General features: G+C 40.7%; 1 long non-coding RNA gene across 1 annotated transcript in view; it reads left to right on the top strand.

The window, feature by feature from the left end:
- LOC135108455 (uncharacterized) overlaps positions 1 to 20,997 on the top strand; it is a 52,598-nt gene extending 31,601 nt beyond the window's left edge. The window contains exon 4 of the long non-coding RNA XR_010272277.1: positions 20,403 to 20,997. This is a non-coding gene — a long non-coding RNA (uncharacterized LOC135108455). The remainder of the gene's footprint in view (positions 1 to 20,402) is intronic.
- The last annotated feature ends 2,152 nt before the right edge of the window (positions 20,998 to 23,149 follow it).

Below are 23,149 nucleotides of genomic sequence, written 5' to 3'. Positions count from 1 at the left end.
TTCATCCTTTGACATCCCTTTTTTGCGTTCGGCTTTGAGGAGTTGTAGTTGCTCGTGTGCCCTTTTCTCATGCTAGATTGATAGTGCGGTGCGCTGATGTTATCTCGTGCAGGTCTTACGTGATTCATCTGTCACAGCGGTTTTCTCTTTAATCTTCTGAATGCACAGTTGTTCCGTCTGTCTGTCAGTGTCTCTCTCTCTCTCTCTCTCTCTCTCTCTCTCTCTCTCTCTCTCTCTCTCTCTCTCTCTCTCTCTCTCTCTCTCTCTCTCTCTCTCTCTCTCTCTCTCTCGCTTTCTCTCTCTCTTTGTCAGCTGGCTTTGTTTCATTGTAAGCCAGCTATCATGAATGTAAGAATAAAAGTTTCATGTTGACGGTCGCCACCACGCGTGCTGTTAGCCTGAGGCAAGAGGCGGTTGTGTGGTTGTTTTAATTCCAGACCCACAGTGGGGTATTGAATTAGTGTTCGTAAAAGTGCGTCCCTCTTCTTACAAACATGCGACATTGGTGTGTGCACATTTTAAGTGACGCAGAGTCTATATCAGCAGTGTTAACAGTAAAGTGACGTAGAGCCTGTAGCAGCAGTATTAGCAGTGAGGTGGTGCAGAGCCTGTATCAGCAGTAGGCGATAGGTACATGGTTCTTCTAGTCTAAATTCTACTGTTACATCATGCTGTCATTATCTTCGTAACCTCGCAATTGATAATAACCGCTAGCATGTAGCAGCAATAGCGATGTTCCTGCTGCTGTTGCTGCTTCTGCTGTTGAAGAACATTGATCACAATTTTATTTTTTTTTTTTTTACTTTCGTTCTGGGATCTGCGTATGCAAAGAAGGAATCTGATTTGCGCGTGCTTATTCCTGTGAACTATTAGCTCAAGTTTCAGTTTACTCAGATTATTACTATTATTATTGCTATTACTCCTATGCTTGTTCGAAATCAAAACCAGATTTGACATCAATACTTATGTACGTATCAAGGGAACATGATACATATTAACTTTCATCAGAATTGATAGTTATTGAGAAACTAAGTGCAGCAGAAATGATGAGGTCTTTATCAGGTGAAATTGAAAGTTTTGCTATCATAAGTTTTGTTGTCACGTAGTTCTGGAGATGATACGCGTAAGTTTCTGGATAGCGTAACTCTCCGGCTGCCGTCCATTAAATGCAAGATCCACCAACTCGAACACAACTTTGCTCCTCTCACAACAACAACAACAACAACAACAACAATAACAACAACGATGATTACTACTACTACTACTACTACTACTACTACTACTACTACTACTACTACTACTACTACTACTACTACTACTACTACTACTACTACTACTACTACTTCTTCCACCACCACCATCACCACAGCTACAACAACAAGAAGCAACAACAATAACAACCACAACAACAACTGCAACTACTACCCCCACCACCACCACCCTCCTTCGCCATCACTCTCCACACCAGTAGTTACGTAAAGATCACCACCACCACCACCACCACTACCACCACCGCTCCCGCTTGTCTGCTCGTAACCTTTGATATTATGAAGCCAAAAATAACCGTGGCTGCCTTGCATAAGTGTCGTGCCGCCATGCCAGTTCAGAATAAAATAGAGAAATAGAGAAAAAAGTATTCTCCAATCGGGCAGATAGACTGAATTTTTTGACCAGGCAATTTTCTTTTTTAGTTTCCTTTTATTTTTTTTCTCCAGCTCTTTTTCAGGGGGCGTGTTGGAACGTTAAGCAGGCTGGCGAACCGGGCGTGGCGGGGCGGGGCACGGCAGGATGGGGAAACGAGTACGTGAAAAAAGGGAATTTGCTTTTTCTGTTGCTTTTTTTATATTCCTTTTTCTGTTACTTTTTGCTGGTTACCTCTTACAGTACACACACACACACACACACACACACACACACACACACACACACACACACACACACACACACACACACACACACACACACACACACACACACACACACACACACACACTATGAGAGAGAGAGAGAGAGAGAGAGAGAGAGAGAGAGAGAGAGAGAGAGAGAGAGAGAGAGAGAGAGAGAGAGAGAGAGAGAGAGAGCATGTTAACATCTCAACACGGCAGCTGGAGGTTTATCCATTTGGTGTGCATGTTGGCAGCTCCTTTACTACACCCCAGTTGCTGCCCTGCCGTGTTACCTGCCAGTTTTTGGAAGATAAAGTAATTAAGAAATTTTCAAACTTACACATGGAATTTTATTTGCTGACACGACACCTGATGCTTTGCGAGGTGTCTGGTTACTTTCCTTGACTTTTTTGAGTGTGCGTCATGCTGCTCTGTTGGGGAGGCGGTGAAGGACGAGGCCAGTGTCGGTGTGGATTGGGTGTCATGCTGCAGGCGAGGACTTCAGGGGTGCGTGTTGGGGTGGGGTCCTCCTGGTGGTGTTTGCCTTAAGGTTTTGTCTGCCTCGTTTCGCTGCGGGAGTTGGATTACTTTGGGGTTCGTTTGAAGTGACGCATTCCTCGTGTAGTAATGTAGCTTGATGAAAAATGTACGTTTGTTGACAGAATGTGTACATGTCTTGTGGATGGTTCAAGCGATTTGATATTTCGCTGCGTGAGTTGGGTTACTTAGAGGTTCGTTTGAAATTATGCATTCATCATATAATGTATCTGGATGAAGGAATATATACTTGCTGGGAAAGGCACTGTACGTTATATTATGGCAAGCTTTCACGTTCCTCACACAGTGCTTCTAGTTAAATAAATACTTTTCCCTCAGAATAAGTACGCTGTATATGGATCGTCGCCTCGATATCCTTTGAAGTGATACATATCTTTATGCTCCGTGTTCTTTTCCCTAGCATGGTACAACTATGTTTAAATTCGGCACAACGAATATACACGTTTATATTTGGAACAATTTGCTTCCGCACACGATCCGGGGCGATAGAATTTTCCGAGATTTTTATTTATTTATTTTTTCCATATCGGCGAGAGAAGTGAAACTGTGTACATTAAAGCCTTCACGGTGCAAGCCTGAGTGTATTCACCTCCGCCCTGGCTGGCTCCCCGTGTGGGCTGGTCACGTAAATATATTTTTTGCTTCATTCTCTCTCTCTCTCTCTCTCTCTCTCTCTCTCTCTCTCTCTCTCTCTCTCTCTCTCTCTCTCTCTCTCCAACACAGAAGTGACAGCCATCCCATTTTTTATCCCGTACTGATTGTAATGAAAATTTTATCGCTTTGGCGTCGGTGTTGCAGGTTAGTTTGTTGGTTGCGTTCCTCGTGACGCAACGCCGCAGCCTACACCATTATCACGCCCATATGTTTGTTCGACAGGCGAGAAGCAAGAACGTGACCAGTGGTGGTGCTTCCTTGCGTACCGGGACGCCTTATGACCTTTCGTTGAACTTCAGTTTGGTGGTATCCCTGGAGGTGGTCATGTTGTGTGTGTGTGTGTGTGTGTGTGTGTGTGTGTGCAATGAATTGTAATATACCTTTGGGAAAAAAAAAAAAAAACATGTATAGAGTCTGAGCGATACTTCTACGTCAGTTATAATCAACTTGGGTGCATGATTTTTTTCAAAGGGTACTTAGAAATTATGTAGGGTGCATGGAGGTGTACAAGGCATGGCCTGTGTGTATGTGTGCGCAGCAGGAAAAGATGTTCTTGGAAGTAAATTTTGTCATGTAAGAAATTAATTTTAAAGTGATATTGAAGTATTATAAATTTATGCATTTTGTTGGCATATTACTCAGACGCAACTCGCGCTTCACAGGTTTGAGGTGTGGCATTTTGTTTTGTTACACATTTAACACCAACGTAACTAATTTTCTTTATTTAAAATAGAGACTTAATACTTTTGTTAATTTATTTTCATTTTCTTTGTCATTAATCGTCCGTGGCGTGATGGTACATGAACCTTTTAAAAGCTCTTGGAAGGGTGCATGAACTTAGACAATAGTGGGAATCGCTGCTCTACGTGGTGAACGAGCGTGTAGCGGATGAACTCCACGGGACTTTCCATCCCTCATTCAGAAGTGACAGAAATGAACTTTGAAAATTATAATTATTTTCTTGGACGAGGATGGCGGAATTGAGGCGGAAATTAAAGGGAAAAATGTTCATTAAGTGACTCTGTTTAAGAAATATATAGTAAGATTGATGAATATGAAATTGAATACAACGTGAAAACAATCAGTATATGTAGGTAACATGACAGCTCACCTTGAAAGTGAAAGTACATAGATTTTTTCATCTAATCGGATATATTAATTTACAAGTTACGAGAAGAGTAAATAGCATCAAATACTGACTATATATTGATAACTATAACGCTTGGTTTTGAAATGAAGCATAGGTAGTGCCCTCGAGAATTTTTACAGCTGAGAAGTGGCTCGGATGAAGGGCGATGTATGGGTGAGGCTGAGATCTTTCATATGCCACACATCCCATTGCAAGGCCTTCATCTCTGAGCCAGCGAGCAAGTGTGTGTGTGTGTGTCTTTGTATGTGTTAATATAAGTGTTTACCTGTGAGTGTGTGCGTGTTTACTTACGTGCATGCATTTGTATAACACATTCGTGCAATGAGGCGGCAGCAGGGAGGCGGTAAGCTTTATAGAAACATAGACTGTTGAGTGTACGTGCATTTGTTTTTCTAATCCTTTGTTGCTATTGGGATTGTGTGGGGAAGTGCACATATCGCAGCGTGTGGGCGAGATTGGGTGGTGGCCGTTATCGGGTTTCGCGAGGCGGGGGGAGAAAGACTTGATGTGTGTGTGTGTGTGTGTGTGTGTGTGTGTGTGTGTGTAGCTTTGAGTTTTCACAGGTATAAGAAAAACCATGGCACTTGAATACGATACTGTTGACTTCTGCCAAAAGTCTCTCTCTATTTTAAGTTTTCCTTTCCAGCACGTGATTTTCTTTTTCTCCTTTCTTTTTGCCAGCCGGAGCAGCGAACTGGTTTGTGTGCGTGCACTGGTGTTGATGGCTGGTGAGGCCGCTTATGAAGACGAAGGGTGGTAGACAGAGCTGAATGGTGACAGACAGAAATGAAATGCGATGGCAGGTGGTGGTTGGTGAGGGCATGGGTGATGAGTGTTGGTACTTACTTCCTCCATAACAGTCACAACAAATAAATAAATAAACTAACTGAATACATCAGCTTTTCGTATCACAGATGATATGTTGTGAAAGAAAAGTTTTCGAAGCTTATCTATAATTCCATCTTTTATTCTAAGCTCAGCGCTTTGAAGTCTCCTGTCAAAACCAGCATAAAATGTCCCATTGCTTCGGCTTTTCTGAAAGGTCATGTAAAAATCAGGTATTTGCATGTGCAGGAAACGTAGTGAAGACTGTGAAGCGAAGCTGTAACCTATTTCCTTGAGTGCTTCGGGAAATCTATTCCTGATATATATATATATATATATATATGTATATATATATATATATATATATATATATATATATATATATATATATATATATATATATATATATATATATATATATATATATATAAAATTTCTCTCTCTCTCTCTCTCTCTCTCTCTCTCTCTCTCTCTCTCTCTCTCTCTCTCTCTCTCTCTCTCTCTCTCTCTCTCTCTGTGTGTGTGTGTGTGTGTGTGTGTGTGTGTGTGTGTGTGTGTGTGTGTGTGTGTGTGTGTGTGTGTGTGCACCGCTGTCTAGGTGTCTCGGCGACTGTTGTGAAACTTTTATCACCAGTCGGACTCCATTAAATAAATACGGTGTCAAAAAAAAAAAAAAAGGTACGACATGATTGCCGTAAACAAGTTGACTGTTATGGAATATTATAATATTTTCCGTGTGTAGTGTTTTTGTCTTCTGGTTTGACGTATCTGTTCTCGTTTGTTTATGTCTGCCTCTCTTTACGTGTATTATATTCAGCAATTTGTTTCTTCCTTTGTATCTGGTTTAATTCTATTCCTATTCTGTCCACCTCTCTAACGCAAGAGTTAACCAGTATTCTCAATCATTCATCCCTTTCTCTGGTAAACTCTGGAACTCCTTGCCTGCTTCTGTATTTCCACCTTCCTATGACTTGAATTCCTTCAAGAGGGAGGTTTCAAGACACTTATCCACCAATTTTTGACCACTGCTTTGACCCTTTTAGGGACTGGCATTTCAGTGGGCATTTTTTTTATTAGATTTTTGTTGCCCTTGGCCAGTATCCTTCCTACATAAAAAAAAAAAAAAAAAAAAAAAAAAAAATTAAAATATCTGCCACTGTGTCATCGGTCAAGCAGTGAAATGATCAAGTTATCCATGAATTAGTAAATGAAACTATCCTTATTTCAGTCTATGTGTTTGTCTCTCGGTCTATTCATCTTTCCGTCAAGTTTCATTATCTGTGTCTATTTACCTCCACATGAAAACAGAGACGCTCTAAGTAATTTTGTCTTTGTCATTTATTTTTCAGTGTAAGCGAGATATCCTGATCCTCTATTGCAGGATTTACTGCAACTCACTGCTGCACGTGCCACGGACCTTGAGTCACCTCTGCTGTTATTGACGTATACGGGGAAGACTTGTGCGAGTAACTGGAAAAAAGCTTTTCTTTTTAAGATTGTCAAAAACTTTAATTAGATGTGATAAGTTTTAACCTGCTTTGTGTACCCACGTGTATCACCACCTTCAAATTTCTCATAAAAAGATGCTTGCTAAGAACTACAAAACACTTGCAAAATAAAAAAATAAAAAATAAAAAGCTTCACTCCTGCAAAAAAAAAAAAAAAAAAAAAAAAAAAAAAAAAAATATATATATATATATATATATATATATATATATATATATATATATATATATATATATATATATATATATATATATATATATATATATATATATATATATATATATATATATATAAAACATAAAGAAAATTAAAGTTCCAGAAAGATATGCTCACTTTTGCCCTTGGTATCTTGAAATATCCCCCTGTGAGAACGTCCAAAGTTATTCTTTCAGTGGAATACTCAGAGCTGTAACCTGTTCGCGTACTCCAGACGGCTTTCCTGTGGTGTGCTCCTTCAGCCACAGGCATCGTATGTAACGTCATGGCTCCCCTTCACCGTGTTGCCCTTGAACTTTCCTGAGGTGCTTTAAGGTTGTGGTGCTGAACTGGGAGGCCGTGGAGTAGTGTTACTTCATATTCCCCGGGGAGTGAATGTTGCTGCGGCGCTGATGACCTGCACGCATCTTTGTCTATTGTACGTGATGCAAATGTGTTCTGTACAAATATTCTTATACTATTTATCGAAATGCCAGAAAATAAATACATTGCAGTACTTACAGCAAAAAATCCACGAGTTACTTAACGTTAGGTGATAATTCCTTGTCATGTGATCAGAAACATCAGCAATAGTAACAAATACTGATAAATATTGTTATTATTATTATTATTATTATTATTATTGTTATTATTATTGTTATTATTATTATTATTATTATTATTGTTATTATTATTGTTATTATTATTATTATTATTATTATTATTATTATTATTATTATTATTATTATTATTATTATTATTATTATTATTTAAAAAAACAAACGAAAATGACAGCATCATAGCATCATCATCATCATCATCATCATCATCATCATCACAACTATTATCATCAACAACAACAACAACAACAACAGAAACAGCAACACTACTAATAATAATAAAACACTTGAGGCTTACGGTTTGTGGAGCAGGGCAGCTTGAAGCACTGTAAGTATGCACAGAGCGTGTGGGACAGCGATGGCGCCTTCCTTTAAGAGCTCCATCTTGGCGCTGAAAGGAGAGCCAGAAATAAGGCGTCGGTGATGCACCACAAGCTGCCTCCATGGATTTGATTCCCTTGAAGAAGAAAGAAGATAGTGTGAGGGCTGCTAGATTCGTCTATCTGTTAAAAAAGTAGATACCTGAATGTCTTAACAATATACAAAGGTAGAGCGAAATTGTATTGTGCACTTGTATATCTATGAAGAATATTATCAGTCTTGAAAAGTCAGGTATTGCAAGATGTAACGTATCGCCTGAATCATGCTCTTTATAGATGCGAGTGTGGCACTGCACTACACACTGGACCAGCTTAGTCCATCCATCCTTGTACGGCTGGCCTGCTAATGAACGCCTCTTCTGCCTAGATGTGGCGGTGGCCCTGTGTTCCCGGTGAGACGGCACAAAGGGCCCGGAATCGGAGGTGAAAGCCTTAGTTAAGCGCCTGGAGTGTGCCTGCCATCCTCTGTTTACTCGCTTTAAATCAAGAATAGAAAATGCCAATGATTTCAGAAGATAACATAAGAAAAAAAGGAAGTGCAAGAAGCCGTCAGAGCAACACGTGGCAGTTCCTGCATGAAATATGCTTGCCCACCTATTTCCACTATCATCCCCATCCATAAATTCATCTAGCCTGTTAAAGCTTCCTAGTTACTCGGCGCTAACAACCTGATCCCTGAGTCGATTCTATTCATCTACCACTCTACTGTGTTTGAGAGCCAATACCTTTCCAATTTTTCCTTAAATCTAACTTTATCAATCTTGTACCTATTATTTTTTGTCTTTTCCTGAGTACTGACCCTGAGAATGCTGCTCATGTTGGCCTTGTTATATCGTGACCCTCGTTCTGGTTATCACTGGAAGCACTGCATATTTTGTCCGTCGAACACCGTTATCAAGTGAAGGCCAGAACTCTCGGGAATGCTACTGTTAGTATGACTAAAGCGATTGGTGGTATTTATGACTCCTTTTATTAGCATATTTTGCGTTTTTGTGTGATAATGCGTTAACGGACACGCCCAGCAAAGGCCAAATGCGCTTTCATGAGCATATGAACATGAGACTTCCAAGCAAACAGACAGAAGGAGACGGGCTCTGATAGAATAAAGATCAAGTTTGCCTCAGAAGGTAATCTAATATTCCCGAGTTCAAAGTGGAGGAGGGTGCAGGAAAGAGAGCCTTTTAGGGGAGGGCTGTGTGTCTCCGGGTTCACCAGCCAAGAACACGGTGGAGTGTAAGGACCAAGACACACTATCTCCTACCTTGCCTTTAGGAGAATGACGTAATTCAGGGGCGTGTCCCGCAGAATAGGGTCTGGGGAGTGAAGATCCCTCGCCTAAGTTTTCCCCCTTTAATACTTGGAAACGTGATTTTTTTTCCCTTTTTTTTTTGGTGGTAGTAAAGCTTTAGGTTGTTTTTGCCACCTTTGCTTGAGGTTCAGTTTTCACGTCCAAGAAGATTCATGTATTTAACTAAACGTCTTTTTTTTTATTTTTTTTATTAAGTATACTAAACATCACAGTATTTTTAAAAGTAATGCTGGTGACGGTAATTGAGGTGTTAATGGTGAAGGGAAGACTGAAATTTTGTGGACAGACACGACTTTAATTAAGCTTTCTGTGAAGACTGAGTAAAGACCACAACCTTGCACTGTAATTAGTGCTTGATGGGCCAGTAGCAGGTGGGACTTAGGTGTGATAGGGACTTGGGTTCACCAAAACGTCTTTCGCTCTTGTGGTTCCTTTCACTTCACGAACAAAAATATTATTCGTAAAATTTAGCGTCATGTAATTTCTTTTTGTCATGCGCGGAGTATTCAGGAATTTGCTTTTTACCATTGAATAAGTGTTTAGCATAGCGTAACACTCATTGGTAAAAGGGATTTAGACTATCTGGGGAAATGTTTTGCAAAAGGTTTATAGAATTTTTGTGTGGGTGCAAAATGTTGGCGATCTGCGTTAAGTACTTTAGGTAATTTGTAAAAGCCTGTAAAGCCTAAAGCATTTGAGTAAAGCATTACAAAACGTGCTGATAGTGGCAGGTAATTAAGTTGATGGTGTGTGGCTGTGTCTGGTGCGGAGGAGAGTTGCTCACTGTAGCTCGACGTGTTGGTGGTTACTCGCTGCATCAGTGAAGATTACAGCAACCAACCCAAGCTGCCTGAAGGTGCATTTGTGAATTCTTTAAGGAACTCTGTTTTCCCTCTCGGTTGACGACTGACAGCTCACCTCACTCAGACTTGTATAGTTATAAGTTGCTCTCCCCAGCCAAGACCAGCACTTACCCTCATGCCGTCCCTCAATGTTGCAGGAATAGAGGCAGCAAGGGATGTCTGTCCGTCGTGTCAGATGGAAATGGAAGTTACCACAAACACTTAATTTTCACGCTAGATACATTGATTCGAGGGAAGCTAGTTGACTCTAGAATGTGGCAAGTACTGCATATTTTCTGCCGTGACTGACTGAAATAAAAATCAGAATAAAGACTCCGTGTTCATAGTGAGTTGAGAGCAACTGATTTGATCATAGAACGAGGCATCATTACTTTTATATAATTTCATTTTTTTATCTCTTATTTTAACTTTCGCTTATATTTTTATCCTGTGATGTCTTGTGACTGCAATGCATCAATGAATCAATCATTATATTGTTTCTGGTTCTTGGCTCTGGTCGCTGCTGGCCTCGTGGCACACAGACTCTTTCATGGTGACAGTCATAGTGTAGTATAGTGCCTGAACCGCTGAGTGTAGGTGGCTACTGTTATGCAATTATAATCCACCCACGCCTAACGACGACAGTAGTAGCCATGACTGCATAATGAAACAGGATTTCACAGAAAATCTCTTCGCCAGAGGCGTGATTTTTTTTTCTTCCTCCAAGATTTTTCAGTTATGATTTTAAGCTCTGGTTCCTAAGGATTCAGAGAAGTTAGTCGCGGGTTGTTTGCGTGAAGTTACCGCTCTGTTGTCTCCTTGATTAGTGTTGAAATCTTGCGGAAGTTAATTATACGTGGCATACATAATGAGGACGCTCGAGCCACCAACATATGTATGTCTAGTTTATGCTCGTAATTGTTGTGGTTTGTTGTTCACTGGCGGCTCACGGCCTGGCATGGGCGGCTCCCGTCAAGTCTGTTGTTATCTTTGCGGGGGAAACATGCTTTGTAGACTTGTTTTTGCATGAACTGCCAAGACAAACGTGCTGGCTCAGTGCACATAGGCTTTTAAAACCTTCTGTAAAACCCTGAAAGGCTGCAATTGCCGTCTCGCTTTTCTTGGCACTGCCTCCGCCTCCTCTCTCGCGTTGGACTCCCAAGAATTCTCCCAACAGCAAGCATAGTTAAGGATGCTGTTTTTTCTTTTCGATAATGTTGAGTATTCTTGATGGTGTGGAAGGCAGCATTTTAGCGTCCTCTTCACGGTCCAGCCGCGTACTGCTGCTGGACGTGATATTGCATGAACACACACACACACACACACACACACACACACACACACACACACACACACACACACACACACACACACACACACACACACACACACACACACACACACACACACACACACACACACACACACACACACACACACACACACACACACACACACACACACACACACACACACACACACACACACTTTGCCTTCGTGAACCACTCCATCCTCTTACCTTTTCTGTCCGTCTAGATCTTTGCAGTGAGGGCTCACCCACACGTCTGCTGCCTCATTGTGGAAGAAAGGGATGTCCCGGCCAGGCAGTGTTTTTGCGAGACGTCCCCTTAATTCCTTGCAGCTTTCACTTGATCACGTTGGAGTCTGAAGGAGGCTGCTTATCCTCTGGGTTTTGCTGGTTTTCTGATTATACTAATTCTCGTCTCCTCAGCTGCAGCAGAGTGTATACCATGCGCTTCAAGGAGAAACCACTTCAAGTAATTTTCGCTCCAAACTTACGACTTATTCAGAAAGTAAGGCAGGTAGTATGTGAATCTTAAAGATGTGAAGAACAAACAACTATTTTTTTTTTTTTTCAGTCATACGTAGTGAAAGTTAAATAGCCCTGTGTAGGCTGTTTTCTTGAAGCACTGCATCACGACAACTTACTACAGACTGATCAAAGATGAGCTCGGCCAAGCATTTACACACTGAGGGGCGGGGGAAGTGGGCCGAAGAGAGGCGGCAGCACTTCCCTTTCCTCCTGGAAGTACATCTTAGAGATTCATATCTTTGGCGCTAAATATGAACTCGAAGTCTTGCAGATTATATTCTGTAAATGATGAGTTGCTCGGATTCGGTCACGGCGACATTTGTTAAGCACTGTTAGGCAATGTTTATTACCATAACATGCTCAGAACTCATAGCCTTACTAATACTCGTACAGCGTGCAAAGAATGGATTGGTTGAGGCGCCTCGTTATTTCTGAAGATATTTTTTAGTACCGTAGCAGTGAGGGGGTTGTGCGTACGATATTGCATGTCATTAGTAACACCTGGCCCTGTGAGCCCAGCGACCATCCAGGACACACGGACAGCTGAGCTTCCATAAATAACACTTGACAACCAAATTTATGGCGTCGTATTTCTAACGTGAAAGAAATGTACGGTCCAGATCCTGAAAAAAAAAAAAAAAGTCAAAAATGTAACTGTCGTCCGGCGCTTTTTTAAGGTTACGAGTCACAAATGTGTGTTGAGGTGAGGGACGAGCAGGTGAGTGGTGGCGGTGCACGAGTGTGTATGTAGGTGTGATAAGGCTCGTGGAAAGATGTGGAAATACGTACACCAGCGCACGCGGAGTTTTAAAAAATATATTGCTCAAACTTTATATAACAACTTTCACCTCGCACATTATGTAAATAGTTTGATAGAGAATGAAAGCCAATAATGCCAGGTGGACGTGTAGCAAGGAGGAACAATAATTATTACCTGGAAAAAGTTTCTGGTAGTATCCTCGACACGGCTATGCTCATTGTGTATGTTTTTACCATACCCAATAAATAATTTTAGGCAAAAATTAATTACTAAGTTACGTGACCAGCAACATTAACGAAACATTAATCATAGTTTTGTATGACGTCTGCAGTGGAAACGGCGCCCTTGTCTCCGATGAGGGTGCACGGCTCAGTGGAAAATACGTTTTTATTTCAGTAATGCCGATCATAGAGAAGTTAATGGGTGTCGACGAAAAAGATTAGAGAGAGAGAGAGAGAGAGAGAGAGAGAGAGAGAGAGAGAGAGAGAGAGAGAGAGAGAGAGAGAGAGAGAGAGAGAGAGAGAGAGAGAGAGAGAGAGAGAGTTAAGAATTCAGATTTTTGTCTATTTTCGCTACACAGTCACCGGCACAATAAACTTTTTTTTTTTTTCGTATTTCTATCATAAGTGCCTTCGTTAGGTTTTCTTGTCGTATGTAACACTTGAACGGCAACACGTACAGACAATCTCAACCCAGAAAGGAGTCGGCTGGACATCCGTGTCTCTTGTCTTCTTTCTGTATTAATGGGATGCAAATTTTCGACGCGTGTCAGTATGAAAGATTTTAAGAGAAAACTGAGGAGGAGGTTGATGTGATAAATATTGCCTCTCATATCTCCCCAAAAATATACGTGTACGAGTATATCTGAGTGGATGACGCCCGTTGCCAAGTGTCACCTGATGGGCGCCAACCTTTCACTACCACCCTCGTGCCATCATCATCATCATCACCATCATCATCATCATCATCATCATCATCATCATCATAAACATCATCATCAACATCATTTAAGACCTGTCTCTCCATTGTACCATGTCCCGTCTTGCCTTTGTGTGCAGTCAGCAGCTTTTCTTATGTTACCAGTTATACATCCATCTCTGAAAGGCATTCCCTCTTTTGAAGTTGACTACCTGTATAAGAATCTCCTTTAGCAACAGATGTGCAATTCTGTCTACACACACACACACACACACACACACACACACACACACACACACACACACACACACACACACACACACACACACACACAGTGCCTGGATATGCTCCAAGCAGAGAGTGTTCATTACGGACACCTCCCTTTAATAATAGAAGGGGTATCTTTCAGGTTATTTTGTTTGCTGAGGACCAACCTCCTCACTATCTTTTATGCCAAGTCCCTTCCTTGTCTTCACCTCACCGCGCCACAAAGGAAGTAATGCCTGCACGACACCACTGCGTCAGACGGCGGTAGAAGTGTCGCCAGCAGCTTCGCCATGTTGAATCGCCAGTCTGCCTCAACGTCGGGGTGTGCCGCCGGGGGGCCGTGTACACGCTCACCTATTTCGTAATCAACTTTAATGCGTTTCGGTGTTGTTTTGCACCTAAAAGCATATTAAATTAGAGGAAATTCTGTACTGGAGTGAATGCAAGTAATATTGCGTTAAAACGTTTGTAACCGAGATCAAAGCCTAGATTATTATTATTATTATTATTATTATTATTATTATTATTATTATTATTATTAGTAGTAGTAGTAGTAGTAGTAGTAGTAGTAGTAGTAGCAGTATTACTACTACTACTACTACTACTACTACTACTACTACTACTACTACTACTACTACTACTACTACTACTACTGCTATTATATTGTTGTTGTTATTGTGGTTATTTCAGTTTCTTTCGTTATAATGTTTGGCACATAATCATGTTAAGATGAAAATTACTACAAATGATTTAACTGCACAAACTCTTACGTACGTACATACTTAAAGAACGCGAATGGCTATTTCCATCTTCCCTTGCTACTGTGGCGCCATCAGCATCAGGTATAGTGGTTGGCACGCGGGTTTATAAATCTTAACGCCGTGGGTGGAATCCAGTCGGGTGTTCTGCGTGGGATATTGTATGGACAGGTAGAAGACTTTGCCCCATGAAATGATATCGGAATTGATGCAGGTGGTCCTTTCTGAGGATGAGAGCCGCTTGTGCTACTCAAAGTCTTGTAGGCCAAGATGATGAGTGTCACGACAAGGTGAAGCTCAGCGTTTTACCAATAGTTAGCTGACGTGCTTTGTATCCGCGGAGGTGTTGCGAGGCGTCAGGGCGTGGGCTGGTGGTAACAGCGTGAAGAAAGCGTTTTGACAACCTTTGCCGCCCTCGTCCCCACCTTCCTGCATAAATCACTCGCTAATGGAGAGGCAGTGAGTCAGCCGTGCTCGCGTGTGTGGGAGGCAGGATCGTGAGCACAGCTTGGCGGCCATATTTGCGTCATTCCTGCTTTCTGTTGAGATTTCCATAATTTTCTCGAGGTTCCTACTTTGCCCCGTGCGGGAGTGTGCGTCATGGAAGCCACAGTATGGAAGGTTTTAGTGCGAAGGACCAAATATGAAAGAAAAGCCTAGGTTGTCCGGTGGTTACGTTGCAGTGCACTATGATAGGAAATCAAGTTCGATTGCTGTGTTGGGTCGTTGCAGGCAGCAGGAGACACCAAGGCTGCTGTGGTAACCGTTCATGCAAGAAGGACATTTCATCAACCCCAAAAATATGTATTCATTGTTTCTACTTTCTGCACGTGTTAGTTACCCGGGCTGAGCAGGAAGTGTATTGATTTCCTAACTCGTGAGAAGGATGACTGGTTTGCTCCTAACACGACATCTAAATATGAAGATCTCGAAGAATAGGTAACAGTATCATAATTATTCGCAATGTCTAAAGCAGCTGTACCAGACACACCCGGAGATACGTTAGGGATTGTGGTGGTAGCGATGGCAGGTTGTGGCCTTGAGGGCGTGGGAGGCGGCACAGCCCTCTTGAACCATTTCTCATCTTGACATCACGTGCATGACTCCCCCTGAACGACACGCAAGTGTGTGCACGCGTCCTGTTTTGTCTCGTTCTTTTGTTGCATTCAGTGCAGTTCACGTAGCGAACTGAGATATTTCAGCTGCTCTACATGTAGAAAAAGTGACAGTGACTATCAGACAATTTATTGCGAACGTGCACACCAGCACTCTCTGAAGTATTCCAAGTGTTTAGAGTGAGGCCTCGCTCTCGAGAGTTTGTGTCTCTGGTATGCAGGTATACGAACATCACGCGAGAACGTTTCTGCTTAAAATACAGATCAAAGGTCGCCGGAAAGTCAGTTAACCTTCGTACATTCAATACAAGAAATGTTAATTTTTCCTTCAAAAGTCTGATTACAGACGGTGCAGTCTGCTAATAACATGAACTTCGATATTTCATCAGTTGCAGCTCCTGAAAGGATTAAGCAAAGTTCAGTGACATGTAAATGTATACGACTCTGAGTGAAACATTACCGTGCGGCAGAAGAATGCTAGAACAATGTAAATTATTGTATGTTGTAGGAAATTTCATGCAGATTACCCATTATTATGCTCATTTGACCATGGCATCAGTGATTTTTTTTTTTTTCGTTATTCAGGTGTATTTGAAAGTATGCGGATGATAAGATGAGCGTCAGGAAGACGCCGGAAGTTGTGAGTACGCATGAAGCTCAAAATCTCCGACTCCCATTCTTAATTTCTTCCTTTCACCAAGGTTGTGGGTCGCAGCCTTACACAGCGAACAAAACCACCTTCAGTAAGCTTGATTTATGAATTCAAATGCGTAAAATGACTGCTTGTGTGTAGCATGGAAACACCCCTACTCTTCTTCACCACACACAAACCAACGCATTCTTCCTCACGTTCCCACAATCGTTCACCTCGGAAGGATTAAAAGATTCCAGTTTTGAATACATTGTTATAAAATAAATTGCGTAGTGAAGGATTTTGTTACACTCTCACGTGGTAGCATGTTAGTGTTTCCAAGGTACTTTAGAAACGGATTTAAAGAGAGAATCGAGCATGCACACGAGAAAGGTACGATAAAGCTTGCAGGATGAACTCTACGGACACATATGTATATAGTTATCAGTATGCGTTCTTCACCTTACGTTTTGTTTCCAGCTGTCGTGTAAGAAAACGAAGAAAAGAATCATGAGTGGCCGGTGATGAAATTCTCGTCGCACCAACTTTGGGGTTTTCGAACCTGGCCACTCTCCTGCCGTACTCCACCCGCTGCTAGCGAGTGACAAAAAGAGGAGTGGTGCGACACGTAAGCCCGAGGGAGCGGAGCCAGTTTGCCTCAACAGGGTTTTGGTCTTAGCGTCGCCTCTTTTTATCCGAATCTTTCATCCAAGGCGACCGCGTGTGAGGGATGAAGGGCGGCTGACCGTAAAGTCTCAGAAACGAAAGCTGGAGCCTTAAAAATGAGGTGGATTATATGAGAAGGAAAAGTGGGAAGAGATGAGACAGGAAGGGAGGAAATGAGGATAGCGGCCGGGAGTGTGGTGCGCAGGTGGGAACATGTGACCAAGATTCATGCTTTGTCATTACCCTGATAATGAAAAGTAAGGGGAAAAAATCTTGGTCTTGTGTTGGTGACAAAAACGAAGGATGGGTAATTTTTCTTTTCGAGCTGTGACATTTTTGCAACATTTTTTTTCAGAAGAGTCTTTAAAATATATCGGTCGTAGTTACTGTTTCTCTTACTTTTTCGAATACCTGGCCGGATTTTCAGATCAGTTGGTTCGTTGATTTTTGCTTGATAGTCCGTTAAATTATTTAGGTTATCTGGTGACGGCGAGTTTATGGGAGGCATTTTCTTTTTTTTGATATTCCCCTCACGGCTAACCAGAAAGCTGACTATTAATGATTGGGTTAGGCACCTTTGATGTAGAACGTAGACTTAGGCAATGTCAGCGGCAGGTGTTATAAAATGTTCTGCAAGTCTTTATTAAAATAGGCGTTTTACGTTCTTGCCAGTGCTGTTGCTATCTGATATAATTAACCAGTAAGCCCAGTGTCAGGTAAGATAATTGAATTCCGTAGGAGAAAATCCAGAAAAGAGCATTTTTCCTCGGTACTTTTTAGGTATTTAAGACTTTATTTTATTATACTTTCAGATTGTTTTTATTCTTTCTGCCAGTGGAATAGGAAAATAATTGTTGAACATTATTATCTGGTCGTGCTGTGACTCCGACAACAGCCTCCCTGGGGCACAGCGTCCACGTGTCGCTGTGTTCCAAGCACCTTGCCCACTGAGGAAGGAGAGTTTCTCTTGGATTTATGGTCGCAATTTGTTGCGGGGACTTGCTTCTCTGTGGGTGACGTGCTGCCTTGCAAACCTGTCGCTTCGCCACTAAATAACATCAGTCCTCGCTGGCATGTATTGCTCTGCTAAGATGGCCACTTGTAATGTAAGCGATGAGACACTTGTTGTGCTCTATAAGTGAAGGAACCGTAGACACTCAGGTTTTCCGACTAATGGTTAGCGAAACCCTTGTTGGGAATGAACGCTTCGTACTCGGTGGCTTCCTTGTTGGAAGCCCTAACAGATGAGATGGTGGGATTTCCTAGACTGTTGTGCTGTACAGTACTGTGTAGTGTTAGGGCATAAACTTGCCTTTAAAAACACTCTGACTTTCTTTTGTAATTCATACTGTCATATTTCAGTCATCTAAAAATATCTCATTGCAGACACAGACGCGTTTAGACCATGAAGGCACATACCGCTCTTCATTAATTTTGTCGCGCGACGCTTCGGTGCGAGCGATGTCCCTGCTTGGCAATGCTGAACCCTGGTCGACTCTCGGTACACAACACTGAAGCAAGTCTGACCTATTGTTTAATACAATTTGATGTCAGGCTTAAAAAAAAAAAAAGAAAGAAAAAACTTACCTATTGGTTATATTGTTTGTTAGCTGTTTCACTATGAAGTGTGTATTCAAGATGTGAAAAAAAAAAAAAAATAGCCACCATCACTTTACGCCGACCTGTCTTCTTGGCTGATTGCCGCCTTGTAGGCGTTCCATCAGAAAAAAAAAAAAAAAATTAGCGTTACATCTGAATAATTTTAGTTCCTTACATATGATCATTCATGTAATTTGACATTGTGGAACATCTTATGTTCATCAGTTTAAAGATTCAGTGGCGTAGCAGCAACTTCTGTAACATGAGCAAAAAGACGAGCTCTTGTAGCAACAAGCCGGTTCGTTCTCAGCGATAACTTTGCCAGCGTTAAATATCTTATAACTAGACATTCTAGGGATTTGCTGACTTGAAACAATGATACACAGAAAAGTGGTATTTCGATTCCCTGGTGAATACATGCACTGGAACTTTATCGGTTGCACGTCGGACATTGAATCGTGGTTCATAGTGGCAGAAAGAGATGGCATCCGCACACCTGCAAGTCAGGGGTGACACCAACCTGACAGCAGCCACGCACTCCCCCATCCGGTGCTTCATGCGCAGCCTGTCTTTCTGTGTGTTGCCTTTCCATGCGCGTAAAATTTAAGAAAATGAAACTAAACTCTGAATATTAAAGTTTATTTGACATCAAATTAGTTGTTTTCTTACCGTTGAGAATCGAACACACCAGTGTCCATAGAGTCGTGACCTACGTGACCCTCGTGTCAGCAAGCTCCTAATTGCTTTGCAATCTTAATGTTTTTGGGATAATTTTTTTTCTTTTAAGCAACGCTTTGGCTGATAATCTTTTGTAGCATCCACACATTGAAGATTGTTTTCCCCATGCAATCTGGTAACAGTAAATCATTCTTGATTTGTGAAATACGGAATTATCGTCCTCCTGCATGTAGTAAAGCTGCGTGAGCCGCGCGGTGTACCAGCTGCGTGTCTTTTAATTGCAGTTGGGGTGATTTAGTTGTGTAACTCACACCAAACACCAGACAGTGTGACGTAGATCCAGCACGTGGCAAGGCCATTATCCACAGAAAGTTGCTCAATTTTTTATTCTTTTTCGGCGTTGAATCTCACGCGGATACGAGGACTTTCAGTTATACAGTCTGAGTCTTTATTGTGTAACACAAGAGGGGAAAAAACCGGTATAGCAAGTGAAGAGGCACACACACACACACACACACACACACACACACACACACACACACACACACACACACACACACACACACACACACACACACTGCTGTAGTAATAACAGTGGTGGAGGCATCGGCTTTTACATCGGTTTTACAAGGCAGCAATATCAAGTGTATCATGTTTATCTCCCCTGGACAGCTTTAAGAACGCTTCCGCTCATGCTGCACACCTCAGCGGACAAGTGAAGGGCCCGCCATCTCGGGTAGTATTTATGGTTACATCTTGTCCGAGGAGTTGCCTGAGAATATGCAACAACAACACCAGACTAGGAATGGAGAGGGATAGATTCAGAAAATGTTTTCCTTCAGTTACCTATCATCGATTTACGTAAATTGATTTCATACGCAGTTTTCGAATAACGATGTCATGTGAGAATGAAAACAATAAATTGCCTCCATAAGGTTTTATTGAAACGTTGAAGAGTTAGACTTACGAGTTATGTTAACACTTAGGAAGGAAATGTTGGCTAAGCGTTGGAAAATAAACCTAGCTCGCCCAACCCACGCGTTGGTGAAAACAGAATTTTGAGTGTACGTATATATATATATATATATATATATATATATATATATATATATATATATATATATATATATATATATATATATATATATATATATATATATTATTATTATTATTATTATTATTATTATTATTATTATTATTATTATTATTATTTTATTTTATTTATTTATTTTTTTCATCTTTTTTTCCTAGGTGTGCAAGAGGCCCAAACAAGAAGAGACACAGCCAGCTGCCTCTCACCCTAACATTTTTCTTTCATTCTTGTCCGCGAGTTTCGAGTTAAAAGTTGTTACGAATCCGGTAAATTTACGGGCGATTCTGGCTGGCCTCCCGATGCCTTGGTGTGCTGGGTGCGAACACTGCTGCTGTTGGAGCTTGTTTCTCACGGACGCCAGAAGTTTGTCTTCCTGGATTAGTTTTCTGCGCCTCATGTCTACGTGTCTCCCGTGAGAATGACACGTGCCGCACCTTACCAAGCGGACTCCTCACTAGAAATTGCACACGTTTATGTATTTATTTTGTTATTTAGGTACATAAATAAGGTCAAGTTAAAGAATGGGCCTCGTAGCAATGGTAAAAACCTTCATCATCCAGCAACGCCTGTATCGGGCGAGGCTGTGGGAATTAATTGTGTTCATGTATGCTTTTAGACCTTATCAAAAGTATCTCATGTTAGTATAAATCATGACAGCTAAACAAATATATCTACCTACACGGGGTAAGAAAAGACAGAGACTTAAGGATAGACCGATAGATACAGACACAGTAAATAGATAGACAGATAGAGAGAGAAAGAATCCTAGATAAAAATATTGATAGATTGGTTGGTTGACTGATAGAGAGAGAGAGAGAGAGAGAGAGAGAGAGAGAGAGAGAGAGAGAGAGAGAGAGAGAGAGAGAGAGAGAGAGAGAGAGAGAGAGAGTTACGATATAATAAAGATGAGGGAGAGAAAATAAAATGTCAGTGACTGCCGGGGTCGAGGCTGCCCAAATACCATTGTGATATTGAAGATAAATTTATCAAAGAATATTTGGTATACCAAACAGCTGACCCATTCCAGCTTGTTGTAATTTCATTTCCAAGAACAATATGAATTAAAATTTTTGTTAGAACAGATGCACGTCATGAACAGCTTCAGTCAGCAAATAGAACATAATATCTAGAGGTAAATTCTTCTCATCTCTTCTACTTTACAAAATTCAGAGTTAAGGGAAGCTTTGCAAAGGACGATATGCTCATAAGTAGCTGGAGAAACTGTGAATCCATTAAATGTTGTAAAATGTGCTCAGTAACCAGTGACATGAGGGACCTTGTGCAGCTGTGTGCTTCGTTTCCAGCACCTTCACTATTATTATTATTATTATTATTATTATTATTATTATTATTATTATTATTATTATTATCATTATTATTATTATCATTATTATTATTATTACTATTATTATTATTATTATTATTATTATTATTATTATTATTGTTATTATTATTATCATTATTAAGTCATAATCGAATGAGACTCATTGTGTTATGATGATGATGATGATGATGATGATGATGGTGATGATGATGATGATGATGATGATGGTGATATTGATGGCAATACCTTTGACACGGATGACTTACTCCCCCAAATTAGCTTTGGTGGCATTTAACACTGAGCAAGGTAATACAATCTCCAGTTACGTTTTTTATATATATATATTTTTTTTTTATTGTCTTGAACAGTTCATCAAACATGCGTGGTTGGCGACGCCTGTACACGGTATTGTAATGCGGTGGTAGTGGATGTTGCTTCCTTCAATCTTGCTAGTTTATAAGGAACATTTGTTACTCGTGTTCCTGTGTCAGTCTCTCTTGTTACTTGTATTTGCCAGTGTATTCATTCTTTAACTGTACGTGGCGTGTTTTCAGTAGTCCTCACAACTACTTACAATTCTGGCTTTGGTTATCTTATAGTCTAACTTTAGCTTCCATTTTTAACCTTAATTTCCATTCACTTCGTCCATTGGGTGCAAGTCTTTGTTCAAAACTTGTGGACTGAATTCATGAGAGTTCGTCTTTTACTCTCCAAGACTTTACATATTTTACTTCCCTGCTCCCAGCGGGCTTTCTCTCTCAAGGTATAAGCCCAGTACCGGTAGTCTTTAGTCATTGGAATTTAGTTTTATGTTCACAGTGATAGGAACTTTTACCATCGTTATACTGGTTCCTTTTCTTGCATTAGACATAACCTCTTCAATATTTTCTTATGGAAAATATAATGGCATGCATTATTTTTCATTCCTGCAGATGCAACTCGTTCATCATTATCCTCATTTCATCTGCGTTTTAGCTTATATATATATATATATATATATATATATATATATATATATATATATATATATATATATATATATATATATATATATATATATATATATATATATATATATATATATATGAAGAGTATATCTATATTTCTCTATCTATTTATCTATATATCTATTTATCGATCTATCTATCTATACTTATCTATCTATACTTATCTATCTATACTTATCTATCTATCTGTATCTCTCTCTCTCTCTCTCTCTCTCTCTCTCTCTCTCTCTCTCTCTCTCTCTCTCTCTCTCTCTCTCTCTCTCTCTCTCTCTCTCTCTTTACATATATCGTTGGAAAGGAAAGTGCAGAGAAAGAATAATAGAACAATTCTAAGTTTATTCTCCGTGAATTTTTGGGAAACACAGGACTCCTATCTTCAGACAACACTAAAATCGAGTAAGAAAATAATAAGATTAAAAAAAAAATCTCTTGTGAGGAGGAGGAAGCGACTGAGCTCCTTACAGTACGCTGCGGAGCAACGTACTGTAAGGAGCTCAGTACGAAGACTCACAAACATATTTTTACTGTGGAGGGCTCCTTTTGGTGGAAAACGAAGACAATCACTATTTTGCCG

The sequence above is a fragment of the Scylla paramamosain genome, chromosome 17, assembly GCF_035594125.1.
Source record: "Scylla paramamosain isolate STU-SP2022 chromosome 17, ASM3559412v1, whole genome shotgun sequence".
In the NCBI taxonomy this organism is placed as follows: domain Eukaryota; kingdom Metazoa; phylum Arthropoda; class Malacostraca; order Decapoda; family Portunidae; genus Scylla; species Scylla paramamosain.
This window is presented reverse-complemented; position numbering and strand designations above follow the sequence as displayed.